The following is a 23,546-nucleotide window of genomic DNA, read 5'->3' as shown; positions in this document are numbered from 1 at the left end:
ATAACTTATATCCGGGTTTATCATTTACATTGAAATATCTATCACCTAATACACCTGAAACACCTCCTCTTATAGATTTTTCAAATAATAATAATTGATCTATATTTGTTAACAAATCCATTTTTATATCTGTAAATTTTAATCCACAATCCCATGTTAATCCTGGTGATGAATAACAATGACAAGGATCAATATTGAAATATTTTAGGTTTACATCTCTAAACCTTTCGAATATATCGGTTAATAATAATACATCTGATTTTAAATATAAATCTACTAATTGCCCATGATTTTCTATTTTGAAATGATTCCAAATATTCAATGTTCTATTATAGACTTCATCTTTAACATATTCATTTTTTAATTCATCATAAAATTGTTCTTTCAATAATTCAGTTATTTTAAAATCATTATGATTTTTATAGAAAGAATATGGAATTGCTCCTTTATATCTCATTAATTTAAAATCATCATTATTTGGGTAATATTCTTTTAATATCTTTAATTCATCATCAACTAATGATTTTGATAAGTTATCTAATGAACTATTTAAAAATCTATATGAATCTATAAATCTTAGACAACCAAATTGGAATGATATATAATTCTCAGATGTTTTAGCTAACATTCTAAATTTATAAGTTGGTATTTTATCTTTTGATCTATTTGAATTTAATATTTCTATTTCATTATTGATTTCTTCTATTTTATAGCATAACTGTTTGATAAATAAATGTGCATCATATCCTGATAGATTATGAAATATAACTGGTACAAAGTTAATTTTCTTAGCTTGTAAGTTACAATTCTCATGTGCAGCGCCTCTAAACTTTCCATTCAAATGATAATGGTCTCTTACTTTTTTATCTTTATAATTAAATATCTTTTCACAATAATAACATTTATCTGCAAACGCAAATACTTCTTTATCTTCTTCTGTCATTATAATTTCTATATTTGTATTCAATAATTTACTAAATCTTATTTCATATTCAATCAATAAGTCACAAAAATGATTGATAACATTTTCATTTCTATAATTATAATATTCACTTTCAATTAGTTCTGGATAATCAGATTTAATATATAACCCGAAAGCTGCAGCTGATTGATGAATCTTTTTAATAGTATTTGTTTTTGGTGGTTCATCTGAAAAATCATTTTCATTAGAATTTAATTTCTTTCTTTTATAATATATTTCTTTTCTATCTTGATCAGTTAGTTCTTTATTTAATGATTCAAAATCTCCATATATTACAAATGGTACTTTATTTTTGTAATCATATTTTTTGAATTCTAATATTTTATCTTTTTCATTTGGTAAAACTAATTTACAATAATCATGATTTTCACATAATTGTTTATGATTTAATAATGTACTTTCATTACTGAATCTATGTAAACATTTTCTACAAAGATATATTTTATGGTGATCATTTTCTGATTTAAAAAATAAATCTATTTGTTTAATCCACATATAATGATTCTCATAATATAGTATATCTATAACATCGTTTGAATCATAATCTTTTGATAGATATAAAGGTTCTAATGTATAATGTTTTATATTGTTACCTTTTGTATTTGGTAATTTGATTAAATCAAACACATTTATCTTTATATTATTATCTCTTTCTATTTTTGGGATGTCTTTAATTATAACAGGATACTTATCTATCTTATAATTATTTTTAAATGGTTTATAATGAGTTAATCTACAAATATTATAAGTTGCAGGATGTAAACAACTTATTATAGCCCATAGAAAACATTTATTATCAAAATTTTGTACATTTATTACAGCATTAGTTTTAAATGGTAGTTTAATATAACTTGTTCCATTTATACTATCATCTTTATAATATGATAAATTATTTTCATCAATTGGTTTTGATTTAGTTAACTTATTATATTTTGTATAAACATGTAAAGTTATAAATATTATCTCATCAAATATTAAACCAGATCTTTCAAAATATTTCTCTTCTATTTTAGTTTTTACTTCATTATAACATTTATCTAATTTATCATCTATATGTTGTTTAGATATAATATGTTGTGAATGAGAATTTATATTATATATTGGTTTATCTTCAGATTTTATAAACTTTACTTTAACTGATATACTAATTTTAGGATATTCAACATCAGTAATTATTTTTATAATATTTTTCATATTTTCTAAATGTTTTTTATTTTCTTCTAATGTTTTTCCTTTATGAAATTTAAACTCGATAGCTGCTGGACCAATATCACTTTTAAATGCTTCGGTTATCTCTATATCTTTTTTATTATCTAATGAATTAATATAATTTCTTACATCTTCCATGTATGGTCTTTTATTGTTTAATTTATTTTTTATGCTTTTAATTGTCTTCTGTTTCTTATCGTTATCATTATCAAAATAATCTTCACCTAAAATATCATTATTCTTATTTCTAATATGACTTATAGATTTTAAATGTTCTTTATAATATCTTTTATCACTGAATGATTGATTACATGTATCACATTTGTATGTTTCTTTTTCATTCTTTAATTCTTCTAATTTAGTTTCTAATATATCATCTTCATATTCTAGTTTCAATTTATTCTTTAAATGTGTTTTAGTTTTATTGTGTCTTGCTTTTTGGGATTTATCTATATTGATATTACATGTTGGACAGTAGTACTTATTTGCTTCCATTTTAATACTAAATTTTTTATTAAAATTGATTTTAGAAGTTATTCATCTATATTTTATTCATATATATGAATATTTTAAGAGTAATAGGGGTAATGGGCTTTCGGGTTAAAGGTTGAATGGTCGAGTTCATTAAAAACATATATTAAAAGTAATTAAAAACTATAATATATTTTCATAACCGTGTGTATTTCAGTTGAATAATAGAATAATTATTATCATTTGAATATATTTGATTATATGAATTTGTGTATTGTAAATAAATCAATTGGTCGCGGAGCGGAGCGGTAGCGAAGTGGCATGAATATATCGTGCGGGCTTCTATTTGCAAAGGGGGGCAAGGCATCAATTTTAGAGTTTGAGTGATATTTATCAGATATGATTCGGAGAAACACTTTTGCCTTTTCGCTTTCAGTATCGCACATGGTTGAAGTAGCAGGATCAATTATGCTAGGAATCTGAGATGAAAATTTATCTCCAAGAAAAGTTTTTAGCAAATGCCAATAGTCGCACTTGGTTTTTGACGAGTTTTCAAGCTTGTTGATAAGATTATTTTCCAGTTCGCGTTTTGCTTTGTTTATTAGAGAATTTACAATATTGGTTTGGGATTTGTATCGGTAATAGTATGAAGCGTAGCCAGTAGTTTTAAAGCGCCTATATAGCCTATTTCGGGTGTTCATGGCCTGTTTGACATAATCTTTTATCCACGGTTGGTCGTTAGATTTTATGTGCACTGATCTATGCGGTACATGAGAGGGGTAAATAGCAAATAGCGAATTTGTAAATGACTCAGCCAAACTGTTTGTGTCCAAAGTTTGAAAAATAAGATTCCAATCAAATTGTTCAATAGATTCGTTGAGGCGAGTAATATCGCAAGCATTATAGTTCCAGACTATTTTCCGTCTCAGTAGCAGTTTCGAGTTTTGAAACGCCGCATTGATCAAAAAAGTACTACGATCTGTATTGCCGATAGGCATGGTCACTGAGCATTCATTAATGAGACTCGGAGAATCTGTAAAAAGTAGATCAATACAGCTGCTGGTGCTAGCTGTAACGCGGGTTGGAGAATGTACTATTTGGGAGAAAAAAGATCCCTGGCGATCTGATACAGTTCGCGGCCAGGTGTATTTGTAACATCGCTGTTGCACCATAGTGTATTTTTTTGCATTGAAATCGCCTATAATATGTATACAATTATTCAGTGGATTTATCTTTTTCTGTTCGTCACATATAATAGCTTTCATCGAATCAAAAAATCGCTTCCGTTCATTCGGAGGTTGTGAGGGGGATCTATAAGTGATACACAACAACATCGTTTTAAACTTTTCTTTAATATTTAACCATATCGAGTGGTTACACTTAGAAATCAGATCATTTCTAACATTACAGATTAACGAGTCGTGATAATATAAAATTAATCCTCGATTATTTGGCGTATAATACCCTATGGAGAAACCCTCTATTGTGAAGTCATCAAGTCTTGTTGAAATATCTCCAACTTCGCAAAGAGCAACGACTTTTGCTTTTGATTCAGTGATACGGGATTTGAGACAATCGAAACGTAGTCCATTGTCAGCAGTGATGCTTCTAATATTTGAAAATAAAATAGTAAGATCAGTTGTTGTCTCAGGACCAGGGTTGACTTCGACATCATTACATAGAAGTAAAATATAATAGCGTGTTTTATAGATATAAACTAAGTTTCCGCTACCCAGGAGTAGGATCACTGAAAAAATAGCCAAAATAGTTAAGTAGATACTGCGTAAATTGAAAGTATGCTTGCTATTTGCTGCTAAGAATTTTACCCATGCATACACCATCAGACACCCAATCATAAAGCACGTGACTACCATAACAAATAATACTAACCGGACAAGTATAATAGGTATGCCGTCGGATAGAAATAGAGATAAGTACATGAAAAGCTTTAATATTAAAGGCACGTACAGTCTTTTGTCAGGTGCATGTCTTACGCTAGCCACTGGCGGTGCAGATGGAGTTTTCAAGAAAAAAGAACCTATCCTAATACGGTGATATAAGTAACTAATTGGCATTACCCAATTCCCTTTCTCACTTCCGTAATTCCCTGCCTACATAATATTACAATGCTTTGAGTCTGAAAGAAAACAACAAAGGGTAGAAATACAAATGAAATATAAAGAAACCATATCACTCGAGGTTGTCGGTGGTGCCGTGGTGGAACATAAGTACAATAGTAGTAGTAGTAGCGGTGGTGCGCGCAAATATTTGAACAATTCGCTAGTTTTCGGTTTCTGGAGACGAGTCGGTTATGATTTCGGCAATCAATTTCGAAATATAACGGTCGCGCTCCTTCACAACCATTTAATTACTCATGTGACCATTATGTTTAAACACCTCTCACAATCAAGCTTAAGATTAAGTGGCCTGCGGTGTGAATGCTTTAGTATTGATTCATATACGATGCGTTATAGTCTTTACAATGAAATTAGTTGATAGAATGCATCTTACTTTTTCTCGACTTAAAAATTATTTTTTGATTGGCATACCACGGATTCGGAAACTAGTTGATTAAAAGCACAAACTCATATAGTCGCTATCCTGGTAATTAAATCTACTTAAAAATCGATTGATTGTTATTGAAATGAAGAAAGATGAAAAAGACAATCAGCGTTTGTATGAGATATATGTTTCGTTGTTCTTGAATTCAGCATACACCAATGTCCAGTAAAATTTAACAATTCAAAGTTATTACAAAACTTGCAAATTCTAATATTTATTTAGCGACAATTTTCCCCTTGCCATTTTCCGACGTTTATCCAAAGATTGAAATACTTCATTAATACTAAACTAATACTAAAAGTTATCGCACTGGTAAAATAATATTTCAAATTTCAAATAGTATTTCAAAGATATTTGAAATTAAAAGTTTCAATAATTTATCGCATCGCACAGCGAAATCCGTGAAATACATTTTTGATTATCGGGTGCCTCATAGGCCTGTCATCGCTTGTACATTGTTCATCGACTAATGAATTCTCTTTAATTGAGCAATATTTACTTAGGACTTAATCACTGACTTTCTATAGATAATGAGCTATACAAAGCCTAACCCGATAAAATTCAGTGGCTTGTTATTGTCAGATTGCTTGTATACCAAGCTTCGCTAACATAAACGATGATGTTGCCCTTTTTACTGAAATCTTGACGTATCAAACCATAGATAAATAAAACTGAAAAATTGCTACAATCGTTTTTACGCATGAGGAATCTATCTTGATTTGAAAGGCACTTGTTGACGTTTGGGGAAAAATTGAAAATTTTCACAGAAATCCTTTTAAAACGATTCCAGTTATTTTGGACTTAATTTTGCAATAGAAACGCAAACATGCCAGCGGCAGCAAATCATAAGCTCTTTAATGGGTATTTTTACCGGGGAATTTCGGCCATTACCGTGTAGACGAGATGGTAACAAAAACCTTTGGAAACAACAAATTATTCGCTTGTATGAATTTACGCCACTTTTGATAAGACTGCCTAATCAAATATTTCAATCATGGAAATGAGTTGACTGAGCCCGAGGCGCACAGTCAAAAGTAGATATATAGAAACTACAAACATAATGCGTTTTCCTTAAAAGTGTTTCATCTATAGAGATTTAATACAACTTGTCAACACTTCAATTTCTATAATGCGATGAACAATGTACGAAAATATTTTTTCTGTTTGTTTTACGCGTGAAACCGGGGGATAATACCTTCGCCTAAACGTTCTACACACACATGATACCATTTAATGAATCCGAAATATATCCAGGCCCAAAATCTAGAGTTCATGTTGAAGGATGAAGACTAGGAATATCTTAGCAATATAATTTTTAGAAAGATATCTTTGTCCCCTGATGTTTAGAATAGCAGGCCGGACTCCTTGTTAGGATCGTCCACAGTTCTATAGTGTTACAAGTAGTTAATTTAGCAAAACAAAGTAAATTGTTCATTACAGTGCATTGCTAAGGGTTAGTGGTAAAAATCCCCTGAGTAGAAATCCCCCAGGTAAAAATCCCCTCGGTAAAAATCCCCAATTCTTCAAAGTAGGTAATCCCCTCCCTTTGAAGGGATTATAAGTATATATACAATCTTAAGGTCAATTAATTCGTATTATTGATACGTATTATCCAATTTATTCATATTTTACTGTCGAACACCATAAGGATATCAATATGCCCATACAAACTATGCTATTTGAATTAAGACATACTACAAATTAATGTTTCATTGATACTAAATTAGTACATATACATGTAGTTATTGCACAGCTTAGTAAAGGGGTTCATCGCACATTTCAATTCATGGCATCGCACAGCTGAAATATACCAAAAGTTATCGAGAGTCCGCAGTTCAAAAGTATTCCAGTTCGAATCTTAAGATATTACAAATAAAAGTTTATTACTCTTATTTATTCTTACAATTTATTTTATCCTTAAGAGTTTATCGCAATGAAAGATTTCATTAAAAATTTCAAACATATTTCAGTCTCATTGCAAATGAATTAAATTGGAGAAACATCGTCGATTGAAATGTTCTTGATAATCACGAAGTAGAGATTATTGAATATTTGGGGATTTATACCCAGGGTATGTTTACCATGTTTATATAGGGTTTAGATTTTTTTAGATTTCTACATAGGAAATTTTTACCAGGGGGATATTTTTTTGAACGGATGTAGGTATTTTGAGGGAGATATTCTGATTTAATTGTCATTTCTAGCTACGGTAGATACTTTTCTCATTGATTATCGCTACGATACTTATTACATATCACACAAATCCGCTTATACGCTAGAATTCATAATGTTAGCAAATATCACTAAGAATCGCAATTTGCTCATTTTGTAATAGTTTTGAAATCGTCAAATTTTATTGCAGAGATTCCCCGATATATCACGAGTAATGAAACAGATATCACGTTTAACGTAAATTTTTCTTTTATTTTGAAATCCATAGAGCAAACATTTATAGGAACCTAATGTTATTGAACATAAAGCTCCCGACCCTCCCTGCATTTATACATCGAGAAACCCAACTTGACTATAATAGGCTTTTTATCATGGTGTAATATAGCTTGTGCAACAGGACGTCACTCAGTCATTACGTTAATTGGGAGGTGTTTATACATAATAGTTTCATGAGCAATTCATATGGTGGGATCATAATCGGGAAAGATCTGCCTTAAACACTTTATCGCCTTAGGGAGTTTGAGCTTCTTGATAAAATTCCCCAAAAATAATTCAAAATCGCCCTATCCAATATCTAAAGGCCATTCAAAGTAATATATTTTGTCAATTCTTTTTGAATCTTTTCATAATTAATAACATATTCTTAATAGTAATGATTTTATCATTAGGAATCTCATCTAATATATTTCTTGTTGTAAAACGTAGCTGTCGGATTTACGAGCAATAATCTCATTAATGAGATGATTGCTCGTAGGTCGGATGGATTGACATATTGGTGTGTACCGGTCTACAGTGTCTTTAATCAAAGATCCCATTTGATATCTGTCGTATTTCTATGAAAGAGTACAAACAGAAATATAAACCCCTACACAGGGTACAAATCAGAAGTTAAAACTAGGACAATGGCTAATTTGCAAACATAAAGGGAAAGATTTATCTTATCACTCATGACCCACATAAGCCGGGATCCCATGAGCCGCGATCACACGGAGACGATTTCGCCCGGGCCAAATTAGAGAGCGCGTTCACAAGCAAACCATTCACTCGATACTTAACAATGCTCAAACAAAGGGAAGTGGATCATTCCCGGTGCAATTCAAACGCAGTCATTTGTCTGATGCCAAAAAAGGCTCGGGCCTGGTCCGACGTTTTTGGTCGGGCCAAATTTGGCCCGGGCCAAACAGGCTCGGGCCCACTTGGCACCCGTGTAAACAGTTGCTCCGGGCTAAATTTGACACGGGCCAAAATTGGCCCGGGCCAAAAATGCACGTGTGATCGCGGCTATAGAGACGATTTGGCGGGGCTAAATTGGCTCGAATCAGGTCCGACTTAAATTTTACGCATAGCTTACCAAAGAGCGCGCCGATTTTCATGTTCAAATTCATTTCACATTCAAATTCAAACCCATTCATTCGATACTAAACAATGCTTAAGCAATGGAATCTAAAACGAGTCCAAACTTTAAACAAAGCGAAATGACTGATTTCCAAAACCAGTTTAAATTAACACGCTTAATTTGACTCAGGTCTGGTCTGGTCGTTTTTGGTCGGGCAATTAGGCACGGGTCCATTTTGCGCCCATTACTGTTTTTTTTTCTCGCCAGATCTCTCCGCCCCTACACCTTTTAACTTGATTTTTATCATCCACGTATTTACATTTCGATTTTTCAGCTTGTGTTTATTTTATACTCATGCAAAGCACACTGATAACTATTTGCAGCAGTGCGCTATATTATGAAATGAGTAATATTGATTACTAATATCAATATCAAGTGTGAATTTGCAGTTGAAAAATAATTGATTTGATTAACAATATAATTTGATCTAGACCTCCCAGCATCAATCAATCAAGAAAAAATTTAACGAGTCAAAGACTCAAGATCAAGTAAAGAAAAAGGAAGATACATTCTAAAAACTGATTGCGATGTGAAGACTATATTAGACTCATTATTTGAACCTGCACTACAGCTATTTAACTTTCTAAAAATCGTTCGTCGCAGACCCTCAAATACCATGTACATTATCACTCAAATTGCCTAAATATGTCTGGTGTCGTCACTATAGTATATACTACTTATCAAAAACAATGATTACACCAATCTAGTTTATATTACCTCAGGTTTTTAGCGTTTAGTGGTTTGGAAGGACATTCATCCCAAAGTCGATATTTCGAATAACAGACCAGGTCCAGTTTCCTTCGTTTGACATTCGGAGGAACATTCCTCCCGAAGTCGATATTTTGAATATCAGACCTGAAGGTCAAATTCTCTTCGTTTGACCTTGGGAGGAATATTCCTGCCAAAGTCAATTGTTTGGATGTCGAACCCCTTGGTCAAGTTTCCATCGATTGACTTTGGGAGGAATATTCCTCCCAAGGTCAATTTTCACAATAGCGGTCCCCTTAAATTGGTGACACTCAAAGAACGAGCGGCTCAGATTTCTATTGTGCGCCTATCGCACGCTGCGCGTGAATCACTTACGTAATCTTTTCTGTAAATGTGAAGACCTCGGGGGCATTATGTTCTCTAAAGCCCGACATTATCCCACATTCCGGACTGTTAATAGGTTGATTTTACGGCATGTTTCATCAATTTTTAACCGTTCATTTATGAATATTTGAGGACTTATGAACTAAAAATTAGTTTAATTTTTGATACATTTTGAGAAAGTCTTATTCTCCTCATCGGAAAACGTACTGAGGCGTGATGGAGTGTTCATCACGACATTTTGTCTTCCTTTAGCCGACTCCGCAGACTCCTTCGGCCTCGGGTCCTCGAACGACGCAAAACTGGGCGGAGACACCGGCTCAAACCCCAATCGCTTCCGTGAAGTAGCACCATCCCCGTAAGAAAATCTGTTTACAACGGATCCACGTAAAGTAGGGTTTAACCCACCAAGGATCTCCTCTATACGCGCTTCAGCGATTTGTTGTTCGACATCTGATAACTGGTCCAACGGCACAATCGCTATCTGCACCGCATTACCCTGAAATTCAATTTCTGCAGCTACTGCATTCTTAGCTGAGCTGGCGTTGACAAACACAACATATTCTGTCTGTCCAGATACACAAACGAATTAACCTCACCGAATCTGCAAAACTCCGCTCGAATTACCTCCCGGTCCAGACTCACTGAACCAATGAACCCAGCTGAAACGACATGACCAGCCCGCATCGACGACATAATTGGACTGAATTGGATTATCTGTATTGATTATCTGAGCTAACTACCTACAAATGAATCGGTTTGCACAACCCCAATTTCAGAAAATGACAGGGTTGGTTCAGATTACACAGGTACTCACCTACCTCGATTATAGCACTTACCACGCTTACACCCAAGAGCGGGAAACTCCAGTTATTAAACTATTAACGTAACACAGCTTAAATCATATAATAACCTGGAAGAACCCTCTTACAAATATACGTTTTTTTCCTTTTTACAAATCAAAAAACCTGAATCACCTCCTGGGTGTCAAGCAAGCAATTAATAATCAATAACCAACGAAACAATTAATTATGATAATAAGCGAGCAATCCTCTACGCTTAAGAAAAATACACCTAATGAAATTTATAACATGCACTTGAATAATCATACTGTCAAGCAAATCAAAATAATCAAGTTTGATGCTACCAGCATAAATCAAAGTAAATCAAATTAAGCAAAGGAAATAAACTATAAGATAAAAAAGAAGAGTCTCTGTCTCTACACCAAACCAACAATCCACAACTCTAAAATCAGTTTCTTACACCACCGTAAACATAAAGTTTTGGTTTCACCATCCACGGATCTCCTCGACCAGGACGGAAGGAAATACACACAAAGCAATACTAAACTATATAACTAACAGGCCACATGCAATACACCGTCAAAGCACAATAAAACGTACACACAATACACAACACAGGACAACACAGTATTATCACCGGTACCGGTTAACATAAATAACTATAATAAGCTAGCTTCCACATTCGCCTCTCACTAGATTACCTTCGAGTGATCTTTAGAATTGACGACTTGACCATCAATATCGCACGTAATCCACGTTTTGTAATCAGCGGCAACGTTGCTCCACTCTTCTCAATTTCGACTTTCGAATTCGCTTTGAACCATAATCGAGCTACGGAACTATAAGCAGATCTCCCGCATTTGAAGATCCTAATATGAATCGCAATTTCGAGATCCCATCGAGGGTGCTATTTGTGCACGCCCTACTCCTCCGGCGATCGTGAGTGTTACGGCCAGAAAAAGCCAAACTACAAACACAACTCGGAAGACTGCCATCTACATAACACCAACTGCTTTATTAAACAGAACTCAACTGAACTGCTGAATATCAACAGTACGAACATATATATACAGGAAACAACAATAGAAGAATACAGACAGAGATTAAAGCTTACAATATTCACAATGAACACTGACATGACGAAATAGGAACTTGAAAACCAGTGATGCGAGACAAACATCGAATACGTAACACCCCCTTCTTAAAGAAGTGACCATAAAGTAGTTATTTACAATTACCATTACTAATTTACGCTCTAGACAACGCATCCGCCACAACATTATTACAACCACGTACATGTAATATAGGGAGATCATACTCCTGTAAGGTTCAAACACCATCTCATCAACCTCTTGTTCTTATTCTTCATACTATTTACAAAAGTTAACGGATTATGATCAGTATAGACAATCACCGGAAAGAGACACATAGTAGTATATACGTTAAAATGTTCTAAAGCAAGTATCAAGGCTAAACATTCTTTCTCAATAGTTGAGTAATTTTGTTGCGAAACATCAAATTTTTTTGAGAAGTAACAAATTGGATGGTCTATACCACAATCGTCAGCTTGAATTAATACAGCACCTGCACCAATGTCACAGGCGTCGATCATTAATTTGAATTGCCTACCAAAGTCCGGCGCAATAAGCACTGGTTTATTACTCAACAATCTTTTTACGTTCAAGAACGCCTCATCACGATGATTAGTCCACTCAAATTTAACATTCTTCTTCAACAAATCAGTCAATACCGATGTAACCTGGGCAAAGTTCACACAGAATTTTCTATAATAACCTGCCATACCCAGAAATCGCATTAAAGATCGACGATCCTGGGGGGCGGGATAATTAACAATAGCTTCAATTTTTGCATTTACGGGTTTAACTTGCCCATGGCCTACAACGTGACCCAAATATATACATTTAGCTTGACCAAAATCACTTTTAATTAGATTTACCGTCAAGTTAGCCTCAGTTAATCTCTCGAATAGGCATCTTAATTGATACAAGTGTTCATTCCACGTATCAGAAAATACAATTATGTCATCAATATATACAACAACACATATAAGACCTTTAATGACTTGATTCATCAGCCGTTGAAACGTGGCTGCCGAATTTTTCATCCCAAATGGCATTCTACAGTATTGGAATAAACCATGAGGGGTACAAAAGGCGGATATTTCCCGAGCACGCTGAGAAAGAGGAACCTGCCAATAACCTTTTGTAAGGTCAAATTTACTGATGTATTTGGCTCTACCGATTCTATCTATCAAATCGTCAATTCTTGGAATTGGGTAAGAATCAGATTTGGTAACCGAATTAACCTTACGATAGTCCGTACAGAACCGCCACTTACCATTCTGTTTCGGAACTAAAATACAGGGTGAACTCCAATCACTCGTGCTAGGCTCGGCAATACCCGTCTTTAACATAGCGATAACCTCCTCTTTCATAATTTCAGATTTAACAGGATTCACACGATATGGATGCTGCTTCATTGGTTTAGCCTCACCAACATCCACATCGTGACAAGCGAGCGTAGTCAAGCCCGGAGTATCTGTAAAGAGATGTTGAAATTCATTTAACAATTGTTTTAAATCAGATTTCTCACGAGGCTCCAAGTGATCTAATTTGGCATTAATATTATCCATCACTTTCGAATTTTCAAATAGAAAATCTACATAATTACTCTGACTGTCACCACCATTAGAAACTGGTCTGCTACAAAACGGTAACGTTTTATCAACTGCACTACCGACATCATCCGCATCCAGTAAATTAGAAGAATGAACAGTATCTATACACATATTTATACTACTAGCAGAGTCTTGGTTTCTTTCTAAATAACGTTTCATCATGTTAACATGACAAACCTGACTATCTTTCCTACGGTCAGGAGTCGCTATCAAATAATTTACATCATTTAATTTTTCGAGTACAATGTAAGGACCTCGAAATTTCGCCTGAAGGCTCGCCCCCTTAAAAGGAAACAATACAAGAACTTTGTCCCCCGGACTAAATATTCGTTTCCGAGCCTTTTTATCATACCATGTTTTCATAGTCATTTGAGAGTCCTTCAAATATCTACGGGCACTCTCCCACGCCTTGAATAATCTATTTCTAAAACTAGAAACATACTTCATTAAGTTACAGTCATTCTGTTTTTCATCATTATCAAGTAGAAATCTTTCTTTAAGCAATTTAAGCGGACCGCGCACTTCATGCCCAAAAACTAATTCGAAGGGACTAAATCCTAATGACTCTTGGACCGCATCTCTAACGGCAAACAAAAGAAACGGAACCCCTTCATCCCAATCTTTTTGATTTTCTTCACAGTAAACTGTAAGCATTGTGTTCAACGTTTGATGAAACCTCTCAAGCGCCCCCTGAGATTCAGGATGATACGCACTCGAAGTACTTTGTTTAACACCCAGTTGATACATGACCTGTTGAAACACTCCAGAAACAAAATTTGATCCCTGATCAGACTGTATAGTTTTTGGAAACCCGTATGACGTAAAGAATTTTGTGAGTGCTTTTAATATTGTAGGAGCATTAATTGTACGCAGAGGAATTGCCTCTGGATAGTGAGTTGACTTGCACATGATCGTCAACAAATACTCATTACCAGATCGAGTTTTTGGTAACTTACCAACACAGTCACAGATAACGTCCGAAAATGGTTCATTAAATGCAGGTACAGGTATCAACGGATGTTTGGGTATAGCCTGATTAGGCTTACCACATATTTGGCAATAATGGCATGAGGCACAAAAATTACTCACATCTTTTTTATGCCCGGCCAAAAGAAATGTTGCAATACTTTGTTATACGTTTTTGGTTTTTCGTGAGCCAAACGCAAAATATCTTCACGATAAACTGATGGAATGACAATCTGATAATTAACTTTCCATTCAGTAGATGCAGGGACATCAGGTGGGCGAAATTTGCGCATTAGCACACCTGAATCCAAAAAATAACCACAATGGCTATCAGCAAGATCCTCTTTTGAGGCATAAGCAATAGAAATTAGTTTCTCCAAATCCCTATCACTTTTTTGAAACTTAATTAAGTTAGAACGTGACACAACATCAAAATCAGAAACAAGAAGAGAATCATCAAATATCTTCGATAAAAACGTGTCACGTAAATGAAAAGAATTCTCTGAATTTTCATCATCAATAGATCTTAAGTCATTCTTAGATTCTAAATTTTCAAATCCGCCGCTAGTCTTTTTAGACATAGACCTAGTTACCACACATGACGGAAATAACCCAGGAATTTCCTGGTCTAATAACTCAGTCTCAAAACTAAGAACAGGGTTCTTAGAAACAAAAGGATTTACCCTAACATTACCACCGGCCAAATCATTTCCAAGTAACAGAGAGATACCCTGAACTGGCAACGACGGACACACACCCATCTCAAACCAGCCAGACATTAAATCACAATCCAAATATAGTTTATGAATTGGTACATCGAGAATCTCGGACCCAACACCCCTAAGAAGTACGTTTTTACCGGTATAAGTGTGCTTAGACAATGGTATGGTTCCTTCTAAAATTATGGTTTGTGACGCGCCAGTATCGCGTAATATCTTGACACTCACCATTGAATTATTTTCACTGAACGATACTTTGCCATCACTTATAAACGGTTCAAACGACCTCTTGTAGGTAGTTGATGACGAAATTGTTGATTCATCTGACAGTACTGGAGGATGGGGTGTAAGTAAGGCGATCGACCCAGTAGATTCCCGTTTTCTCTTTGCCTGTAATTTGAAGCACGAAGACATTAAATGTCCAGATTTTTTACAATAATTGCAAATAACGGGTGAATTTTGCCCTTTTAGCTGATAACTAGAAGCTTGACTACGAACAGTATCATAAGATTTAACCTCTTTAAAGACCTTATGGGTTAAGGAATAGTCATCAGCAGCTGTAGCTGCCTCATTTAAATCATAAACCTTTTGTTCATCCAAATAGGTTTTAATTTCCACTGGTACACACTGTTTAAATTCTTCCAAAAGCATTAACTGTCGCAATTTGTCAAAATCGCTTTTACCTAATTTAGAATCACACCAGCGAGTGAACAAGGTTTCTTTTTCCCTAGCAAATTCTGAATATGTTTCATTTTCAACCTTTTTACGATCTCTGAACCGTTGTCGATAGGCTTCTGGAACTAATTCATACGCTTTAAGAATACAAGATTTTACAATTTCATAATCATATGACTGTTCGGATGTAAGCGACGAATACACTTCTTGAGCCTTCCCAGTTAGAACACTCTGGAGTAGCAAAGTCCAGTTTTCCTGCGGCCAATTTAGATTAAGCGCGACTTTTTCAAAATGCGAAAAATACTTATCTATATTGGAATCTTGGAACTTCGGAACCAATCGGATGTGACGTGTAACATCGAAGTGTAGATGATTCGACTGTAGACGATTCGTCTGACGACTGGTCTCAACTTCACGAAGACGAATTTCCATCTCTCTAAGTTGTAGCTCATGTTGCTCCCGCTCACGATCCCTTTCACGATCCCGTTCGCGTTGTCCGGCTTCAAATTCAGGCTCCATCTTTCGAATTTCGTAGGCATGGTCAGAAATTGGTTCTACTTCACACTGTTGAAATAAACCCTTCAAAACGAGATAACTGTCTATGACATCCTTAATGTTCGATTTTAGCATAGACGATTTAACACCGAGTTCATAAAATGTGGCAACATCCAACAACTCTTTTTTAGTAAAGAGTCCTAAAGCCTCCCTCGTAGGAGAACTAATAAAAGTCTCTATCACTGAGGAAATCCTGATTCCGGAGTTCAGTTGAAAAGTTGACAATCGTCGACGACAAAAAGCAGTTCAAAATGTACGAATCTTCCAATTGCAGAACGAAACGGCAAGGTCTCCCGGACGAGCCCCCAATTTCTGTTACGGCCAGAAAAAGCCAAACTACAAACACAACTCGGAAGACTGCCATCTACATAACACCAACTGCTTTATTAAACAGAACTCAACTGAACTGCTGAATATCAACAGTACGAACATATATATACAGGAAACAACAATAGAAGAATACAGACAGAGATTAAAGCTTACAATATTCACAATGAACACTGACATGACGAAATAGGAACTTGAAAACCAGTGATGCTAGACAAACATCGAATACGTAACAGAGGGGTAATCAGGGGTCGCACACGTTGTAGTATCGATTCGACAATCCGACGATTCGCTTGTTCCTCGTTGCAGCAGCTTTGTTGGAAGTGTACAACCTTGGCCTTTGGCTTCAATCACCAGTAAAAATGAGTTCCTTCCTCGCCTCTCCACCAACCTGCGACAAACACAATATTTTATAATAACTATCAAATATTTATTCATTAACCAAGTATGTTACCGCCATTCGCGGAATCATATACGATGAATGACCCACATCAAACCCACAACCAGAACATAACTGAGAGGGCGCCACAGGCTGGACTGTCGTTCCAGAAAACAAGAGACTACTCACCAAATGTCATTTATGAATGTCTGTGACACTAAGATTTAAGAATTAAGAAGAACGCTCGGCTTTGACATCGCCGTACATAAAGTTAGACGCCAAGTTGGACCAGCAGACTATCCACTAGACTCACCAACATTAATACTGTCGTTATTAAACAACTTATTTTTCTTAGAGATAACAAAGGAACTCCTGCCTAGTTCCATTCTCTTAGTTATTGATAAGGTCAATAACATCTTAGGAATCGGCATTTATAACCGCCGTCATCATTCAGGTTGCATCTAAAACACTAAATTATCCGGCATTGCGTCATAATGCTCTGGATTCCATGAGAAGAGATTACTTCCGGAGTCACTGAGGTCCAACTTCCTTGTGGGTGACGGATGAATTTTGAGAGTGCTCTCATCAAATTTATTTCGGTTCGTTATCGGTGGTCATCTACTGTTGTAAGGTGAAACGTTATAAACCACTGCAGACTAAAATCAGCATAAATAGAATGCGTCCATTTGTAATGTCCTCATCCAACGAATAACGCAACACATGAAAAACGACGCAACTGAATTCACGGTATAATATATCTCTTTAATGAGGACTCAATGACGACGATAACGACGATTCACTACAAAAATACAACAAGTCCAAACTTAGTTAGAAACGTAACAAAATTTGAATACATTAATTAATAATTCTAGTGAAATAACGACTTTGAATAACATTATATTAATGTAATGATTTTCTTACAAAATTTATGCCCACATGATATGAGTCTACATCATGTCCACATACAAGCTAGACTTATACAAAACCCCACCTACACAGATATACAAGCTAACCTATACAAAAACTGACCAAGTGTATCCTTATCCTAACAAAATCAATGAAGCTTACGTAAATACCATACACACAAAACAGGTAGAATCGCCAGTCCTTAATAAAAGAAACTACACAACCTAACATACCCGGCCCCTATTTCGGGCACCGAAATAATACTAAACTAATAACAATAATACTATACTAATAAGATATACAATTACAGTAGCATATTAAAGATTATGAATCAAGAAGACTGTTACTTGTATTACATCTGACAACCTCAAATATTATCTCATGTATCAATATCCATCTCCAAAATGGAAGATAACTTGTGTATCGGTCTTCTCAACACATAACTTTTAGTTTTCACATCGCAGAATTGAACATGCCCATGCGCATCAGGAAACTTTTTTACCACTCTGCCAACTAACCAATACCCTCGAATGTTGCTTTCAATTAACATAACTATGTCTCCGACGGCTACATTAGTACGCTGTTTACACCATTTTGCACGACGTTGCAAGCTAGGCAAATATTCATTGGTCCACTGCTTCCAAAATATGTCAGAAAGATATTGGACCTGCTTCCATCGTTTTCTAGCGTAGTTATAATTTTCAGAGGTGAGCACTGGTGGCAAAGAATCAGCAGAATGGAACAACAAAACGTCATTAGGTGAAAGAGGACGTAAATCACATGGATCATTTGAAGTTCTAGTCAGTGGTCGTGAATTCAAAATGTTCTCCACTTCGCACAATAACGTGCACAAACCTTCGTCATCTAAGTGGAACACTTGCTCCTTTAGTAAAGGATACATCACTTTTCGCACAGACCTAATGAGCCTTTCCCAAGAACCACCAAAATGAGACGAGGAGGGAGGGTTGAAACGCCAATCAATTCCTTCTTGAGCCAATCTTTCAATCATGATGCTGCGATTCCACTTATCTAACTCATTACGAAGTTCTTTCTCGGCCGCAACGAGATTGGTTCCATTATCTGATCGTATTGTTTTGACTTTGCCACGCCTAGCCCTAAACCGACGAATGGCATTGATGCATGAATCCATATCAAGCGACGACGCGACCTCTAGATGGATAGCTCTACTAGAAAGACATGTAAAGATTACACCATAACGTTTAACTCTTGATCTGCCACGCCTGACTTCATAGGGCCCAAAATATTCAACCCCTGTATGTGAAAAAGGGGGATCAGTAGAAACGCGATCTGCAGGGGTTCGCCATCTTTTGGCTATTCAACAGACCACTATATTTGCGAAAATTAACACATGAAATGAGCATCTTCTTCACTATCCGATTTGCGCTGATAACCCAATAATCTTCATTCGGTTTAGAAAGTATTGAATTCTTTCCAAGATGTCCAACCAAATTCACGTGAACATGCCTGATAATCTTTTCAGCGATACAAGACTTCTTAGGTATGATAACGGGATGCTTCATATTGAACGAGACACGAGCGAGTCTACCGCCAACTCTCAAGAGACCGCTTCCCGAGTCGATGAACGGATCAATTTGACCTGGACTTTTTAACTGGTTTACCGGCCTTCACCAATACCAACTCATCGTGGAAGAATTTAGAACTGATAATGATGCATTCTGCTTCATTCAACGTTGACTTGTCAAGCGTAATGAAGTCCCTATTCTTCAGAGACTTCCACAAAACACTACCTATCTCGGTTTTCCACTTAGCAGTACTTCCAGCATACTTAAGAGTTGTTGATAATCCAGTTTCTATTCCTTTACGCTCCATAGCCTTGAACCGTAAGTAATCTCGAACTTTAAGCAACCGACCAGTGAGACGTTTGGTTTTACTCCAATCCGAACAATGGTTTAACAACTTATCGACTACCTTGCTGGTCGAACTGCAACCCTCCCCCACGCAGGAAGACAACACCGCTTTTTTCAACTCAGGATCATCTTCACACTGTATGGGTGTATCATGAGATGAGGCTCTCGTGGCCATTCTTTTTCCTCATGTTTCAAGAAATCCAGGCCATAAAACCACGTTTCACCATCACACGAGGGATCCATGCCCCTGGAGGCTATATCCGCCGGATTGAAATTTGTACTGACGAACCTCCAATCGTGCGGATATGAGATCGCGCGAATGACCGACACACGATTAGCGACATACGTTTTGAACTGGGTTGAATCGTTCCTTATGTAGTGCAAAACCGCCATCGGTCCAAAAAACACATTCGTGGCTTCCAAGTTGAGCTCTCTCTTAAGCATCGCATGAGTTCGAACACTCATAGTGGAATCGTTAATTTTTTCAATGGGGCTACTCGAGACTTTCGAGACTAAAAGTACTTTTTTTTCCTAATAAATGGGAGACAGTGAGTACCACACAGAAAAAATTGATGTTAATGAAAATCAATATTATTGTACATATTGTAAAAAATACATTGATAAATCTCATAAAGCACGACATTAAAAAAACTGCATATCATATGAAAAATGTTATAGATTTTGAAATTCCAGAAAATTCCAATGAAAGAAAAGAACAATTAGAAAATATGAATGTGGATGAAGTAAAATGTGAAGTTTGTAATGAATTTATAGCAAAAAGGGACTATAAAAGACATCTCGAATCGCAAAAACACAAACAAAATTTAAGTAATAATGTTTTAGGAACAGATTGTTTTGATGATAAACCTCAACAAGTAAAAAAACCAGTTTCAAAAACTAAATCTATTTCAAATAAACCTTATATGGAAAATGTTAGAAATTATATCGATTCATTAGAAATAAAAGATACAATTGAAATTTAAGAAATATTACGTACTAAAACTGGTCCTGCAGCTATTATATTTAGATTTTTTAAAGGTACAACAATAGAAGATTATAGTAAATTTATTGAAATCATGGAAAAAATTATGGACTTTGTTACAGATGTTGAATATCCAAAAATTAGTATCTCTGGGAAAGTAAGTTTTGTAAAATCAGAAGAAAAAATGGATTATAATATTCAAACACACTCTAAAGAAATAATTTCAAAAACACAAATAAAAGAGAAATTAGAAAAAATATTTAATGAATTTAAAAGACACAATAAAACCGAAAGATCATGTTTTTACAGAAAAATTAATACTTACTCAAAATAATAAATACGATTATATTGTCCATTATAGAATGTTAAAATTTTATCTAAAACAAGGAATGAAATTAAAGAAAGTACATAGATATATTGAATTTAATCAATCGAAGTGGTTAGAAAAATATATAGATTTTAATACTCAACAGAGAACCATATCTAAAACAGATTTTGAAACAGATTTCTTCAAATTAATGAATAATAGTTTTATGGAAAAACACGTGAAAATATTAGAAATAGAAATGATATTGAATTAGTAAATAATTCTGAACGATTGAGACATTTACAATCAAGTCCTAGACATTTAGGAAATAAAAGATTTGAAGATTATTTAACCGCGGTAAAATTAAAAAGAACGTCAATGAAATTTAATAAACCTATATTCATTAGTTCAACTGTTTTAGAAATATCAAAATTATTAATGTATGATTTTTATCAAAATGTTTTACAACCACTTTCTGGGGAAAAGCATATTGAAATATTATATTTTGATTCTGTAACAGCTGATACCCCAATATTATTAAAATACAATAACCAAATATTAATTAGAGGAATTTCAGAAATAATTCCAAAACAAAATGAACTTTATATTTCATATGGTGAAAAAGAATTAATACAAATAAATGGATTAATGGATGTTTGGACAAGAAATGGATGGAAAAAATTAAAGAATATTATAAGGCATTAAACAAATAAGAAAATCTATAGAGTTAGAACTAAATTAGGGTTTGTAGATTTTACTGAAGATCATAGTTTAATTAAACGAAATGGTGATGAAATAAAACCAACTGATATAAAAATTGGAGATGAATTATTACATAAAAGATTTTTCCAAAGAATGAATCATATGTCATTTGATGAAATAATTGATAATATTTATAATATAGAACCCAAAACATTAGAAGAAAAAGAATATTTTATCAAAGGATTTTTCATGGGAGATGGTTCAGCAGGTGTCTATAAATATGTTTGGGGTAATGAATATTGTTGGTATTTATGCAATCAAGATTTGAAATTATTAGAAAGAATAAAGAAATATTGTGAAGAAGTTTATTTACATAAAACATTTAAAATCATAGATGTTATGAAATCATCACAATGTTATAGAATACATGTAAATAATCCTAAAGATTTTGCTATAAAATATAATGATGAATTCTATATTCATACATTAGTCAAAAGTAATACTTCAACAAAAGAAAAGATAGTTCCAGATTATGTATTAAATGCAAAATATAATTTAAGAAAATGGTTCTTCATTGGATTCTACGCAGCAGAGGGAACAAAAAGTTTCAAAAACCGCAAAACAATATCTTTAGCTCAGAAAGGAAAATGTGCAATAAGTGGGTTAAATGTGTTATGTAGTTCATTAGGTTTTAATATGAATATTGCATTGATTAAATCTAAACCAAATTGCTTTAATTTAAGCCATGTAGAAAATGAGTTAACTGAAGAAGTTAAAGATTTATTTGAAATATATAACCCAACAGATTATGTTTATGATTTATCAACTGAAGATGGAACATTTAACTGTGGATTTCCATTAATAGCGGCCAATACTGACAGTTACATACTAAAAATTAAGACAAATGACATAACAAAAGACTTAAAAACATTAAAACATCATTTTGACTTTAGCAATTATCCAAAAGATCATGAACTATTTTGCAATGATAATAAAAAGCAGCCTGGTAAGTTTAAAGATGAATTAGGAGGTGATGAAATGGTTGAATTTGTTGGGATAAGAAGTAAAATGTATAGTTATAGAACAAAAGATCATGAAGCTAAAAAGTTAAAAGGAATAACAAAGCATGTGGTTGATAAACATATAGAATTTCAAGATTATATAAAGTGTTTATATAACGCAATTGTAATGAAACACACAATGAATTGTTTAAGATCAGAAGATCACGAGATGTACATTATTGAAGTTGAAAAAACTAGTTTAAATCCATTTGATGATAAAAGATATATTTTGGGTGATGGAATAAAAACATTACCTTATGGCCATTAAAACATATAATCAATATCATCATACTCGAAATCACTACTGGTTTCTTCATTTTTATTTAATTGTTTAGGTTCTTCTATTTCATTTTTCTCATTTAAATAAAGTTCTATATTATTCCACATTTCATCTAGCTCTCTTTGTTTCTTTTTGTTTGTTAATTCATCAAATGGAATTATAATATCGATGTTTAAAAAATTTACAATCTTATTTAAACAGAATTCATAATTAATTGAATCTGTTATTTTATTATCCACATAATATTTTAATGTGTTTCTGAATGTTTCTTTTATATTTTCCATATCTTCTTTTGTTAATTTAGGTTTTTTATAATAATCGTTAAATAATAAATATAAATAAATTTTCTTCTCTTTTGTGTTACATGTTGATAGAATAATTGTTTTTATTATATCTTTCTTAGTTATTTCACCATT

The sequence above is a fragment of the Tubulanus polymorphus genome, chromosome 3 (genome assembly GCF_964204645.1).
Source record: "Tubulanus polymorphus chromosome 3, tnTubPoly1.2, whole genome shotgun sequence".
Classification (NCBI taxonomy): domain Eukaryota; kingdom Metazoa; phylum Nemertea; class Palaeonemertea; order Tubulaniformes; family Tubulanidae; genus Tubulanus; species Tubulanus polymorphus.
The sequence above is the reverse complement of the archived record's forward strand: the minus strand, read 5'-3'. Positions refer to the sequence as shown.